The sequence below is a fragment of the Pelophylax lessonae genome (assembly GCF_965119305.1).
Source record: "Pelophylax lessonae genome assembly, chromosome: 11".
In the NCBI taxonomy this organism is placed as follows: Eukaryota; Metazoa; Chordata; class Amphibia; order Anura; family Ranidae; genus Pelophylax; species Pelophylax lessonae.
The window spans coordinates 224,341,550-224,357,779 of NC_138778.1; the positions used below are offsets into that span (position 1 = coordinate 224,341,550).

The 16,230-nt window shown below is 44.9% G+C and overlaps 1 protein-coding gene across 2 annotated transcripts in view; it reads left to right on the top strand.

The window, feature by feature from the left end:
• The first annotated feature begins 4,662 nt into the window (after positions 1-4,662).
• ADNP (activity dependent neuroprotector homeobox) overlaps positions 4,663-16,230 on the top strand; it is a 42,798-nt gene continuing 31,230 nt past the window's right edge. The window contains exons 1-2 of one of the 2 annotated variants that reach the window (XM_082272176.1): positions 4,663-4,781; positions 5,147-5,291. The gene's annotated coding sequence lies outside the window, so the exon portion shown is untranslated. The remainder of the gene's footprint in view (positions 4,782-5,146; positions 5,292-16,230) is intronic. The other variant, XM_082272177.1, reaches the window with a different exon arrangement.

Below are 16,230 nucleotides of genomic sequence, written 5' to 3' on the forward strand. Positions count from 1 at the left end.
TTCTATAGGGGAACACATCGCTGACTGACTTATATAGGATGATATATATATACCACAGACCGGGATGTATAGGGGAGGAGAGCTCTGACTGGAATCTATAGAACATTATATATACACCTCACATCTCCTATAAGGGGGACGCATCACTGACTGACTTCTATAGGACGGTATATATACCACAGACTGGGATGTATAGGGGAGGAGAGCTCTGACTGGAATCTATAGGACATCATGTATACCTACACCTCACATCTATAGGGGACACCACTGACTGGGATGTATAGGGGAGGAGAGCTCTGGCTGGAATCTATAGGGATATGTGTGTGTGTATATATCTTCTATAGGGGACTCCACTGACTGACTGGGATGTATAGGAGAGGAGCGCTCTGACTGGAATCTATAGGGCATCATATATACACATCTTCTATAGGGGGCACCACTGACTTGTATAGGGAACACCTCACCGCTGACTGACTTCTATAGGACAGTATATACACCACAGATAATACTTCTATAGGGGACACCTCACTGACTGATACACCTTACATCTCCTATAGGGAGGAACTGATTGTATAGGACATCATACATACCTCACTGACTGGAATCTATAGGGTATCAAATAGACAGCACTGACTTCACTAGAGGATATAGGATGAGGAACACCTCACACTGGGATCTATAGGATTTCATATACACTTCTATAAGGGGAGAACTGACTCACAGTGATGTATAGAGGATAGCTCTGGGTTGAATCTATAGGACATCACATATATATATATATATATATATATATATATATATATATATATATATATTCTCCTTCTATAGGGGGGGTGCCTCACATCTTCTATGGGGGGACACCACTGACTGCCTGGGATGTATAGGGGAGGAGAGCTCTGACTGACTGGAATCTATAGGGCATCATATATACACCTCACATCTTCTATAGGGGACACCACTGACTGACTTCTATAGGGGACACCTCACCATTGACTTCTATAGGACAGCATATACATCACATATAATACACTGCTATGGGGGGAACTGACTGACCAGTATGTATAGGACATCATACACACCTCACTGACTGGAATCTACCAGAGGATATAGGATGAGGAACACCTCACACCGGGATCTATAGGACTTCATATACACTTCTATAGGGGGAGAACTGACTGACCGGGATGTAAAGGGGGGGAAGCTCTGACTGCAATCTATAGGCCATTATATACACACACACACCTCACATCTATACTGCTGACTGACTTCTTTAGGATGCTATATACACAACAGATAATGCATATCTATAGGGGACACCTCACTGACCAGGATTTATAGTGGAGAGCTCTGCCTGACTTCTATAGGGGGACACCTAACATCTCATTCTATAGGGGATGCCCCTGACTTATTTAGGTGGCACCTTACCGCTGACTGACTTCTATAGGACAGTACATACACCACAGATAATACGCTTCTATAGGGGACCCCCTCACTGACTGACCGATACACCTCTCTTCTACTTATATAGGGGAGAACTGATTGACTGGGATATATAGGACATCATACACACCTCACTGACTGGAATCTATAGGGTATCATATAAAGCACTATGACTGGAGAAGGAAAACCTCACAGCGGGATCTATAGGACTTCACATACACTTCTATAGGGGAGAACTGACTGGTGTATAGAGAACGGTATATACACATCAGATGATACACTTCTATAGGGGACACATCACTGACATCTATAGGACACTACACCACAGATCAGCTTCTATAGGGGGAAATTGACTGGGAAGTATAGGACAGTATATACACTGCTATACTGTGGAGGATATAGGATGAGGAACACCTCACATCTTCTATAGGGGACACCACTGACTGACAAGGGGACACCACTGACTGACATATGTAAAGCACATCGTATACACCATACATTCTTCTATAGGGGACATTACTGACTGGGATGTATAGGACATCATACACAGACCTCACATTCTCCTATAGGGGACATCCTTTCTATAAAGACATCACTGACTGGGTTGTTTAGGACATCATAAACACATCTCAGATCCATAGGGGACATCTTATAAATCAGACATCCTTTCTTTCTATGACATCACTGCCTGACTGGGATGTATAGGGGAGGAGAGCTATGACTGGAGGCTATGACGACACAAATCGCTAGGATCTCATCTGTACCTCTCATTGGTCTTCTATCGGGGACAGCACTGACTGGGATGTATATACTTCTATACAGCACACACTGACTGGGGATCACACTTCCTCCATACACACACAGCTCTGTAGGGTGTATATGTGTACATCTATAAGGGAGCCCTGTACAGGGCTGTGTGTACATCTATGATGGATGTACTGGATATACAGAGCTATATAGAGAACCTCCTGTAGGTAGAGATGGCACTGTAAAGGTTTAGCTCTGTGTAACTCTATAGAGTATATACTGGACTGTATACATCTATAGGGGACCTCTGTATCCTGGGATATGAGGAACACTCGGTACAGAGCTTTGTGTACATCTGGAGAGGATATACTGGACTGTGTACATTTATATGGGGAGGCCTGGGTATTTCTACCTCCACACTGGGCCCTGGGGGGGTTATCACAGAGGTGTCCAGTGTGTGTGTATATGTGTTATTTATACATATATATGTGTGTGTGTGTGTGTGTGTGTGTATTTTCCCAGGTGATGTCTGTGTATCCTATGTAGACCGTAATGCAGTGTTGGGTATATAGTATAGAGGACAGTGATCATCACACACATATATATATACATGTACATCCCTTGTATGTGTATAATACACCTATAAATCTGTACAGTATGTATATATACATCCTCTATATGTATATATAGTCTGGGGGTATCTGTGTGGTGTTACAGATCACACGTGTGTGTAATATATATATATATATATATATATATATATATATATATATGTGTATGAGACAGATCACACCTATATATGTGTACAGCCCTGGTATGTGTATAGTTTGGGGGTGTACAGTATATAGACTAGAGGATCACACCTTTTATGTGTGTATGTATATGACAGATCACAACTATGTGTGTGTATGTGTATATATAATATATACATAGGATATAGAGGACAGATCACACCTATATAGGTGTACATCCCTTGTATGTATATCGCACCAATATATGGTCTGGGGGTGTACAATATATAGAGGACAGATCACACCTATACATGTGTAAAGTATGTGTATATACATCCCCTGTATGTACAGTATATATGGTATGGGGGTGTACAGTATATAGAGGACAGATCACACCTATATTTGTGTGTGTGTATATATATATACACACACACACCCTGTGTGTACAGTATATAGACAGATCACACCTATATATGTATACAGTATGTGTGTACAGTATATATGGTCTGGGGTGTACAGTATATAGAGAACAGATCATACGTGTGTGTGTATATATACACACCCTGTATGTACAGTATATAGAGGACAGATCACACCTATATATGTGTACAGTATGTGTATATACATCCCCTGTGTGTACAGTAAATATAGTGTGGGGGTGCAGTATAGAGGAGAGATCACACCTATATGTGTATATACATCTCCTGTATGTTCAGTATATAGAGGACAGATCACACCTATATATGTATACAGTATGTATATATACATCCCCTGTATGTACAGTGTATATATAGTCTGGGGTGTACAGTATATAGAGGAGAGATCACACATATACACATCCCCTGTATGTACAGTATATAGAGGAGAGATCACACCTATATATGTGTATATACATCCCCTGTATGTACAGTATATAGAGATCACACCTATATATGTATACAGTATGTGTATATACACCCCTGTGTGTACAGTATATAGAGGACAGATCACACCTGTGTGTATGTGTATATATACACACACATCCCCTGTATGCACAGTATATAGAGAGATCACACCTATATATGTATACAGTATGTGTTTGCAGCCCCTATATGTACAGTATATAGAGGAGAGATGACACCTATATATGTGTACAGTATATAGAGGACTGATCACACCTATATATGTATACAGTGTGTGTATATACATCCCCTGTGTGTACAGTATATATGGTGTGGAGTGTACAGTACATTGAGGACAGATCACACCTGTGTGTATGTATATATACACACATCCCCTATATGTAGAGTATATAGAGGAGAGATCACACCTATATATGTGTATATACATCCCCTATATGTACAGTATATAGAGATCACACCTATATATGTGTATATCCATCCCCTGTGTGTACAGTATATAGAGGAGAGATGACACCTATAGATGTGTAGAGTATATAGAGGATCGGTGTGTCCTCTGTAGGCCGGGCTGTGATTGGTAGACAGGGAGGAGAGGGATGTAGTGGGGGGGGGAGGGGAGGTGTATATCGCCTCCATAGGCCGGTGCGGATCTCTTCCTGTGTACAGCCCGCACACATGGAGTAGAAGGGGGTTGGCCGGCACTGATTGCAGCGCTGCCTCCTGTCATCCCATCCCCCCTCCCGGCAGTGATCGGGTCCCCCCGGTGTGCAATGCGGCGGCCAGGAAGGGGTTAATGAGGGAAGGAGGGGGGGGGGTTGGGGGCGGATCCCCGGCTCTCCCCTCCCTCTCCTCCTCTCCAGCCTGTCTGCTGAAAAAGGCGCGATGATGAGCTGCGCTGCCAGCATGCTGCCGGCCGGGACTTCCTGATCTCCGCTACACCACCGATCCCATATCGCATCGTCCGGTAATCGGGGGTGTGAGGGAAGGGGGAGGGGGGGATATAGAAATATAAAGCCTGCCTCCACCCAAAATGCACCGCAGCCGTGTCACCGAGGAGGAGAAGGCAGAGAGCCGGGCTCCAGTGTCCTGTAGGGGGCGCATTCAGTGTTCAGGGTGGGGGGATGGGGAGGAAGCTGCAGCACAGCAGCGCCTCCTAGAGGCCTGTGAGAGGGAGGATCAGTGATCACAGCTGTGCCTTTGCTCCTCTCTCCCTCTGCAGTCATACAATGGAAGCTCTGCACACCATCAATCACTGCACAGCCTGCTTCTGCTTTTCAGCATGTGTGCCATCCAATCACTGACACCCTCTATGTACTTCTATTCTTCCAGGTGGGCCGTGATCAGACTGACCCCCTCCTCGGATGTATGGACCCCCAACACCTCCATCAACTTCACCACCCACCTCAGTGGCGCTGACACCTTCACCTCTCCGCTTTCATCATCTTTTTTTTTTTTTTTTTAATATCACGACAAGGTTTGTTCTCCTCTTATAGTTTATAAGTCAGATATCCGAGCAGCGGAAGCTTCTGTGATTGCTGGGATTGTGCTGCTGGTACCTTATTGGGTTCTATACAGGCCGGCTATGTGTTTCCAGTGGTATGAAACCCAATGATTACCAATTCTTAGATGGGATGGGCTGCGTTCGTTTTTTCCTTTTTAAACCTGATGATCCAGCTAGTAAGTGTTGTTTTTCAACTTCCTTAAAGCTCATTTGGCTGTACTTGGATCACAGGAGTGCAGTTCAATCTGCACTCCTGTGACCTGGTTTCATCAGACAGCAGGCTGAAGTCTCAGAGCTGATCCAGGCATGGAGGACGATCATGACAATGAAATGGGGATCCAACCACAAGCCTGGACTGGCCACTCCCCCACCTCCTCCACAGCCCAGCACTCCATTGAGCGGGGGAAGCAGAGAGCTGCTGACTGACAGCCACCAGCTCTCTGCTCAGGGAGCTATGAGAACCAAGTGATTGGTGGGGTTTCAATCACTCCGTTCTCAGTGTTATGCCTCGTACACACGCAACGATTATCGGCCGACTTTTGTCCAGAGTTGTGTTTTGTTGGTTGGAATGTGCCTAAACTGCACACAAATTTTCTCGGCCAACAAAAATCTACTTCAGAAGTGATGTCATGTGCTGGTTTACTTTCCGTGTGTTTTTTCTTCTCTGAGCATGCCCAGTCTTGCTCATCAGATTTTTGTCTGCCGAAATCTGTACTGACTGACGGAAAATCGGCCGTTGTGTTGACGGCCAACAAAAATTTTATAGCATGCACACCAGATTTTATTCAGCCGAAAAGTCTGAGTCGGTTGTCGAAAGCATCATACTAACAAGCCGAAAATTGGCCAATCGGACGTTGGCCGAAAATTCCCGGCCAATAATCGATGCGTGTGTACGAGGCATTAGAGTCAGCAGGGAACCAATGCAGCATCCACCTAGGCAAATATGATTCTGGAAAAAAAAAATTCTCTTTTTAATAAAGAAGAACTCTATCTTTCCACACACTTTACATAGCTCATTTGGGCCAAGCTGGCCCAAACAACGTCAATCACTAGCCTGTTAGGCGGATGGATGTGCTGTATAAAAACTGTTTATGTAGCTGGGGCTTCATACAGCATTACCGCACTGTTCCAGGTGTGAGCCAAGGCTTCCTATCTTCTACCTGCAACACAGAAGAGTCTACCACAGCTGTGCTTAGCCACTCAGAGCAAGCAATGTATTCTATCAATGAATACAAAGCTTTCTATGATTGGCTGAGTCAGAGGTTGTGACATCATCAGCCTGCGCCTCTGACTCAGTCAGTCAGAGAAAGCTTTGTATTAATTTATGGAATACATAGCTTGCTCTGAGCAACTCTTCTGTGTTCTGGGTATGAGACAGGAAGGTCTCGGCTTGCACCCAGAAGGCATTGCGGTATGCTGTGGCTGCAGCTATATACAGTGTATAGCGCACATCCAGCTGCCTCACGGGTTAGTGAGGGACATAGTTTGCTTGGGCCAGCTATGTAAAGTGTGTGGAAAGATGGAGTTCTTCTTTAACCACTTAGGGACCGGGCCTATTTCTGACACTTGTTTACAAGTTTAAAATCATTTTTTTTTTTCTAGACAATTACTTAAGGCTGCATTCACATGTCAGCGTATGGATCGCGGCGCGATTCCGCCCGCGACCCGGAGATTATTGCAAATCGCGGGACGCCTGTGCGTTGCCCGTGATTTGCAATGGCACCCCAAACGCTGAGCGATGTTGCCGCGATTGCCGCCTGCCGAATCGCGGGAACATCGCGCAAAAAGAATTGCGGGACGCATTACGCCCAAAAAAAGTACAAGAGCTTCTTTGGAGCGTATTGCGTCCCGCAATTTTTTTTGCGCGAAGTTACCGCGAATCGGCAGGTGGAAATCGCGGCAACATCGCTCAGCGTTTGGGGGGCTATTGCAAATCACGGGCAACGCACAGGCATCCCGCGATTTGCAATAATCTCCGGATCGCGGGCGGAATCGCAGCGATTCTGCCCGCGATCCATACGCTGACATGTGAATGCAGCCTAAAACCCCCAAACGTTTATATATATTTTTTTTTTTTTATTTATTTTAGCAGAGACTCTAGAAAAAAAAATGGAGATTGTTGCAATATTTTGTATCCCGTTGTATTTGCGCAGCGGTCTTACAAACGCAATTTTTTGGGGAAAAATAAGAAAACAGTAAAGTTGGCCAAATTTTTTCTATAATGTGAAAGATAATGTTATGAGTAAATGGATACCCAGCATGTCATGCTTCATTATTGCGCACGCTCGTGGAATGGCGACAAACATTGGTACTTAAAATCACCATAGGCGACACTTTAAAAATTTCTACAGGTTACCAGTTTAGAGTTAGAGGAGGTCTAGGGCTCAAATTATTGCTCTCGCTGTAACGATCACGGCGATACCTCACATGTGTGGTGTTGAACACTGTTTACATATGTGGGCGTGACTTGCGTAAGCGTTCGCTTCTGTGCGCAAGCCAATTGGGCGCTTTATCCTGTTTTATCCTTTTTTTTTTTTTTTTTTTCCACTGTCCTTTTTTAGAAAAAAAAATTAAAATTTTGATCACTTTTATTCCTTATGCAAGGGATGTATGACTGGAACACTTTGTGAGATCTGGGGGTCAAAAAGACCTCGTATCTCATATCTACACTAAAAAGGAATTTTTTTTCATGGTGGCTTGTTAAGGCCGTTGGGATGAAAGGACGTATGGCGTCGCTCCAGTCCTCCAAGGCCATAGAGTGGAGTGGGGCCATCTTTCCCTCACTCCACTTCCTGCCTGAGAGGAGAGCGGACTGGATAATTTTCCCCCGCTATCAACGGCTCAGGTAAGTGGGGGAAAACGACCGGGAAGCGGCGGGAGGGGGGCAGGCACCTCTCCCGCCACCCATAAAGGTAATTCCGTTGGGACCACCCTTGTGTTAAAGCTGACCGCCCGCCATTTAAAAAAAATACCGGGGTTCTACATAACACCGGTATTTGATGTCAGAAGTACCAACGTAAATACACGGTGGGCGGCCCGTAAGTGGTTAAGGCCTAGTGCAGGGACGTCAGTTTTTCTGTCTGCAAAAAAAAAAAAAAAAATTATATATATATATATATATATATATATATATTGTTCTCCAAGTGCCCTTTTCAAACCACAACATTTTTATCTGCGCTTGAATCTGCAACATGTATGCAGTTTTCTGCAAACGGAAAAACAAATTGACGTGGCGTCAACACTGGTGTGAACAAGGCCTATAACTCGCACCTAAAAACAAACTGACTGAAACACACATGGAAACTAATGTGAAACTGATGGTAACTTGTGTCTCTGCAAGTGAAATCTGTGTGGTTTTCCCATCATGCACTTATGTTGTGAACAAGCCTTGACGTGGTTCTAAAGCCAAAGTGTTTTGTTTTTTTTACCTTAATGCATTTCCTGCATTAAGGTAAAAAAGTTTTATAGCTTTCTGTCCTCCTCTACCCTGTGTAAAGGGGAAGAGAGGGAGAGAAGAGATCCAGTGCTGTGCACAGCTGCATTTCTTCTCTTCGTCTTCACACAGGGACACGGGCAGCAAGAGCCATTGGCTTCTGCTGCTGTCAATCAAATGCTGTGAGGGGCGGGCTAAGCACCATTGTGTGTGCCAATGGATCACGGCTCCGTAGACACACCCAGCTTGGGAGCGCCAGAGCTGTGTCCCACATAGAAAGCAGCTTTCTATAGAGTCACAAGAAGAGGAGGAGGAGCTGTTGGGGGACCTCAGAAAGGTTGGTTTGAGGCTGCTCTGTGTAATACCATTGCATTGCGCAAATGATTATGCCATTTTTATTTTTTTTTAAATATTTTAGTAACACTTTAACAAGTGTGATCTAGTGTTTGGCTTCAATTTGTTAGTGTATCTAAATCTGCTAGTACATCCAACCCTCCAAGACTGACAGTGCTGCTGTCCCAAGGGTGTCTCCATTGATCCTCCATCCATATTGGAGGCAATTTTGAACAGGAAGTGTGCTTCTGGCCAGATCGTCAGAGGAAAATAGAACAAAGCCCACAAAATGAAAATGAATGCAGCCACCACATCTATGAATTGGTAATCAGCAATACGTTATAGTTTTGGGTTTGATACTGCTTTAATGTTTGAGACTGGCAGACCGATGTTTTGGCTTGTTAACCTCTTCCTTTCATTCCCGGTATCCCTTAAAGTGGCCTTTACACCCACGTGATCACGTGACTGCTGTAATTGGTAGTCACATGATTGGGAGCCTGTCCTGCCAGCTCCTGATTGTGACTAGAGACCGACGGCTGTCGTGACGGCTCGGTCACTGTGCTGGGCATGCACCCTTGGTCACTGTGCTGGGCATGCACCCTTGGTCACTGTGCTGGGCATGCACCCTTGGTCACTGTGCTGGGCATGCACCCTTGGTCATCCCTGCTCGTTAACGCCCACCCCTTTTCTCATCACACATATGTGTTACATGTGCAGCAAGAGGTTAAAGTTGTGTTACTTTGTAGTTCTCCTTACTCTCCTCATGGCTCGGGATCCTACATCTCGGAGGAGTTTTAGGAGGAATTATTTGTTGTATGGCTTTCTGTAAGTTTCTTTTTGTTAGCAGTAACTCTTTGTGATGGGAATATGAGACCCGGCATAGAACTCTGCAGACCCTCCAGACTTGGGTAGATGGGTGCGGACTGAATCCTCGGTGTCTAGGGCTCCATTGGAGAACCAGGCCTCGGACACTGACCATAGGGATTATATACAGTCACCCTGACAGGTAAATAATACTGGCTTCAAAGCTCTGTCTGCAACACAAGAGTCTATCCTCGCCTTTCCTGCTGCAAAGTGTCACTGGGTTGAATCTGCTGGGAAGCATTCATTTCTTGGAGTGTTGCTCTCATGTCCCCTGCTGCAATTCTTGGTTCCTTCCACTGACGACGAACCTTGCTTCAGGGGACCGTAGTGACTAGAGGAACCTCTAAGGGCTAAAGGGGACACAGAAGATGAATGCTTTGGTTTATCGTCCTTGCAGCAGTGGGAGAGGTGAGTGTTTTTGCTCTTTGCAGGAAAAGCTTTGTGGCCAGAAGATGACAGGGACACTTTATGGAGGTCTGCCATGTCTAATAGGAGGTTAGGACACGCTGACATTTTCACTTGCTTTGCTTTTTATTTGTAAGGCATGTTGGTTCGCCTAGAGCAGGGATCTTCAAACTGCGGCCCTCCAGCTGTTGTGGAACTACACATCCCATGAGGCATTGTAAGACTCGGACATTCACATACATGACTAGGCATGATGGGAATTGTAGTTCCTGAACAACTGGAGGGCCGTAGTTGGAAGACCCCTGGCCTACAGAATGAATGTTCATTGGTTTCCCAAGTGTTGAAATGTCAGTCACCATATCTTATGACAGGTGCTCTTTAATCTTTGTTGAATTGTCAACTTTCATTTGCAGTCTTTTTGTAAAGTTTTTTTTTTTTTTTTTTTTTGATCATGCAACTTTTCAAATAACATGTAAATAGTTAAAGTAGTCAGCCTTTGGTGGTGGTTGGCACTTTGCTGCAGTATGGTTGGGAGCTGGCCCTCAGCTTCTGGCGTGATGATGCATGGGGGGGGGGGGGGGGTTAATAAAACTGGAGAGTGTAAAATCTGGTGCAGCTGTGCATAGAAACCAATCAGCTTCCAGATTGTTTTGTCAAAGCTGAAGTAAGAAGCAGATTGGCTGCCATGCACAGCTGCATCTGATTTTGCACTCTCCAGGTTTAGTAAATGATGCCATTGGCTGTTATGTACTGCCATGTGTATGTTGTGACTCACTTCGTTTTAGCCCACGTTTACATTGGTCCAGTTTGGCATGCGATTTGACATGTCAAATCGGAGGCAATTGCACTGTCTGAATCAGTGCGACGACGACTTTGCTACTCCCAAAAGTAATTTCTGTACTACTTTTGGCGACTTTGGGGAGGGGGGGGATTTCCATAGACATCTGTGCAGGAACCTGTATAGATGTCTGTGAAATCGCCCCCGAAGTTGGACTGAAATTCCGTTTTGAAATCGTTCGAGTTCAGGTGAACTTGCACGATTTCAAAACAACCTCAGTGTGAACCTGGGCTTAAGTGTATGACCTAGATAATTTGAGATTTTTCATAGGGGGAAAAAAAAAGTTAAAAGGCAGCAGCTACAAATACTGTAACTGCTGACTTTTAATATTGGGACACTCACCTGTCCAGGTATCCCGCAATGTCAGCACCCCAGCTGATTTTCTAATTAGCGCCCTGGGGCTGCCGCCATTCGTTGTAAGGGAAACTGGCAGTAAAGCCTTGCGGCTTCACAGCCGGTCCCCTACTGCACATGCACAAAGAGCGCTGCGCTTTGTGAATGGCATCGGGTAGGAGGAGGGGCTTTGCTGCGACTGAAGTGGGTATTGGTACCTTTCAAAAAAATACCCCCCTGAAAGGTGCCAAATGTGGGGGGGAGGGGGGAGGAAGCAAACAAGCAGTGCTTCCTCTTTTGGACTGAGCTCTGCTTAAAATTAAACAGTAATTGATTGCCGATTCACATTGGTGCGATGCTGGTACCCTGCAAATCCACTACGGATTCCTGCATTGCACCCGACTCGCAGGCAGTTCACACTGCCATTTATGAAACGCTGGGGGTGTCTATACAACGTTAACGACACCCCCAGATTAGTTTGCATATTGCATTGCGAACTGTCAGCTCGGACAGGAATCGGATCGTATAGATGTGCACATCCATGCGATCCGATTCTGGTGCGGACAAAAAAAAAAGTCCTGTGCGACTTTGGTCCTAATGCAATGCGAGTTCAGCCATACAATCTGCATGGCTGAATTTGCATCGCATGTGATTTGCAGTGTGGTGCGAATCATGCCCCATACACACGTGCAGATTATCTGCAGACTTTTGTCTGCAGACTTACCTTTTCTATGTAGTGCAAGGGCCTGCCGGATTGCATACAAATTGAAAGTGTTTAGGTTTGACCTCATATTATATGGTTTTGGTAAGTCTGCAGATAATCTGCACGTGTGTATGGGGCATTACATGCAATGTCTGACACCGCATACGTGTGAACTGGCACTTAAGGAATATCAGAAATTTTTTTTTTTTTTGTTCTGTTACAGCTTCCCCCCCCCCCTCCGCACTTCCTGTCTAGTAAAACTGTTGTCACTATGACAGGAAGTGCAGGGAAATCTCTCTAAGGCTCAAGTCACACCTTTTGCAGTTTGCTTTTGAGCATTTCTGCTGTGCTTTTTTTTTTTAATTTTTGGGTAAATTTGTTGTTTAGCAGATAAAAATCACAGTAAAAACGCACTACATGCTTTTCTGCAGCTTTTTCATTGAGGTCTGTTGAACCAAAAAAGCACCGTTTTGCATTTTAAAATCCCTGACCCTTTCCAAAAACGCAGAGGCACAAAAAAATGCATTGATGTGAACGTGTGCCAGAGGAACCCATGTTAAAGATGTCCTGTGTTTCTGCAACAAGCATGAGAAAAAGTGCATTGGTGTGAATGGAGCCGAACAGAGCTTGATGCTTGTAAACACGCCTAGGCACGTTACACGCGTTTTTACAAGCGTCAAGCATTTTTTTTCTGATAAAATGCTGCTGGCAGGATGAAGGGCCTAAAGGAAAGTTAGTAAATGTCCAGTGTACATGAGGCCTCGCTATGATGAAACCATGTGGAAGGGTTAGGAGCTCTGTCCATTTATTTTCTTGCTCTTTGTCCCCTTTTTTTGGAGTTCACTTCCTGTCTATTGGCTTGGTGTGGAAACAGGAAGTGAGAAGGACACTCTCCCCTCCCCCCTTACAGGGACACAGACAGTAATAACACATTTTCTAATAAAATGAGGAATGATTGGATCTTTCATATAAAATATGTTGCTGTGTCCACATGATAGAGAATTTCTCCTTCCTTCCTGTGCAGGTGACTGGTATAACCAAATCTCCTCTATCGGGGTGCAGACCGTCTCGCATAAAACCTTCAACCTGTCACACTCTTACGTAAATTTTAAAATAATTCAGCTGCAGTTGGACTCGCAGGAAGCCTCAAATACAGGATCCCAGGAAGCCTCAAATACAGGATCCCAGGAAGCCTCAAATACAGGATCTCTTAAGACTGGGTTCACGCTATTGAGATGCGGGTACCAGCGCGACTCCACTGCGGGTTCCCACATCGCATGTCATTCACTCTGTCCTGTGCGAACCGATGTGGGTGTCACTACAAAGTTAATGACACACCCAGATCGGATTGCAGTGCGAACTGCCAAGCGGTGCAGGAATCTGATCGCATGGGTGTTGGACGCCCATGTGATCCGATTCCAGTGCGGTCCAAAAAAAAGGGCGCTGCATCATTTTGGTGCAAATTCAGTCATACAATCCGAATGGCTGAATTCGCATCACACAGACATCGCATGTGATCTGTACAGCAGTGCAGTGAGAATCACATGCAATGACGTCGCAATAGTGTGAATCCAGCCTAAAGCCCACTTGAACTTTTAGTTTCAATTGGCCTAATATATTCCAGGTACAATAAAATAAAAAAGGTGAACAAAGGCCCCTGCCAGTCCGCTGCAGAGAGAGAACCTTGCGATCTGTGTAGATGCAGTGCTATTTGTTGCTTCCTTCTGATTGGACAGCTCTAGTTTTAAAACCTTCCACACAGAGCAAGGCTTTTCTACTCTAAAGAGTACCAACTTTAAGTTTTTGAATACCTGTTTGTTTCAATAGATCGGGAATAAATTTAGCTGATATAAATAAATAAAAGTTCTGTTGGGATTTAATATTCAAACATTGTACTCTAAGAGACGGTTCACACTACTCCCGACTTGTCAGGCAACTTGGTCGCCTCCCAATGCTGTGCAATGGAACCGTTGAAAAAGGTTCCTGCACTATTTTTTGGCGAAGTCGGAGCGGCCTGCATTGACTTCTATTATGAGAAGTCGTTTGCAAGCCGCGCTACACGGGCGACTTCAAAGTCGCCCAAAGTCGGGGCGACTGAGTCGGATTAGTGTGAACCGGCTCTTAGGTGCAGTAAAAACAGGCAGTTGAGCTGCTTTTTTTTTTTTCTTATACCCCAATCTCAACCCCCCCCCAAGCTGCAAGTTAAAGCGGCTGTAATGCCTGTTTGTTACTTTTATAAAAAAAACAAAAAAAAAAATGTTGTACTTACCTGCTCTGTCCAATCATTTTGCACAGAGCTGCCACAATCCTCCTCTTCATCGGGTGCCCCCACGGAAAGCAGCTTTCTTTGGGGGCACCCATGTGGGCTCGCTCCCGAGTCCCGCTGCTGCGTCCATTGACACTGCCCTGCCCCTCGCTCCCATGTCACTGAATTTGATTGACAGCAGCGGGAGCCGAAGGCAATCTGCCCAATGAGGAGCGCTTGTGCACATCGCTGGATCGGGTTGGGGTAAGAGGGGGGAGGGGCTGAATCACAGGTTTTTCACCTTAATGTATAGAATGCATTGAGGTGAAAAATCTTGAGGCTTTATAACCACTTTATCCTGGTCAGTGGCCGTACTGGTACTCAATGCTGCAGTCGTGGCGTTAGAAAGAAAAAATGTATATACAACTGGTTGCTTTCGGCAGGTAATACTTGTGCTTTACACAGTGCTTAAGCCCTCTGAAAAGCAATCCACCATGGTTCGCTTTTCAGAGAGGAGGTAAAAACCTACATATTTGTAAACTGGGCCTTCTCATTACTCCCTTCTCACATCCCAGAGTGCAATAAGTACAAAGTGTAGAGAGGCTCCTGACATTGCAGAGCTCCATCCTAATCTGGAAGTCACTGGGTGTTCTCAGGATAGGTCTGAGTTGTACAAAATGGAGTATGTGCCGGCAATGTAAAGTCTGTGTAAGGGGGATTTCCACAGCTGCTCGGTAAACAGAAGTGACGGCAGACAGGATAGCATGGTTCATCTGACGCTTCCAATAGGTGCTCTTTGTTTTTATCAGTCATGCAATACTAAGCTTTATCAGCAGGTGGCGCTACAGGTCTCCAGGGGGGTGAGGGGCGGCTTTTTCTTGCTCTACAGCGAGTTCCTGTTTCTGCTCTGTTAGGCCAGAGAAAGTAAAGTACGCATTTTTAGCTATGGATGGTTGGGTTTGATGGGTAGAAATGTAAGTGGACACGGATGTAGCCCTGTCTCTGCTTTCCTGACATGTCACAATCCTGCTCCGCCAGGAACTAGACTTTGGAAGTGGAACTTCTACCTTCTTAGGACAAGGATGTCAGTTTCTGCACAATCATTTGACTATATTTCCAATGATTCCTTGGTGTCTGTTTTCAGAGGACAGTCCTGTCATAACTATAACCAGCACAGCCTCCGATAAGCTGACAGGTAACCTGTAATTGGGGTTTGTTTACACCAATGTTAGTCCCTGAGGAATGGGGACAGATCTGCAATGGACTTCCTATTTGAATTTCCTGCTCATTAGACATAAATGAGAATTCTCACACACAAAGTCCACCTGGATGCACCACCCCACCCTCCAGAGCCAGACAGAATGATTAGGTGGTGAGCCCTGTGCAGTCTATTTGGTTGACCTTGCATAACCCCTGATTGCAGGTGATTGTGACAAGTCCCAAAGAGAAATCTTATAGTAATCGTTGGGATAGGAAGTGTGATAATAGATGTTTATTTTTCCCCTATGAGGTGCAGTTGTATTCATGCTTAAAGGCAAAACTTTTTTTTTTTTTTTTTTTCGATGGAGTGGAGAGCGATTAGAACATCTGCCAGGTTTTATTGCTGTGTTCTCATTAGGGAGATTCACCCTCTATATTTGTCTGTTTACTATTCTCATTGAAAGAGAAATCCCAAGTTTTGGGTTGTCCCCTGAAAAGTAATAGAGGGGAAATCTTCCAGTGGGGACAATAGTTCTGATGACCTGGGTGTCCCCAAGG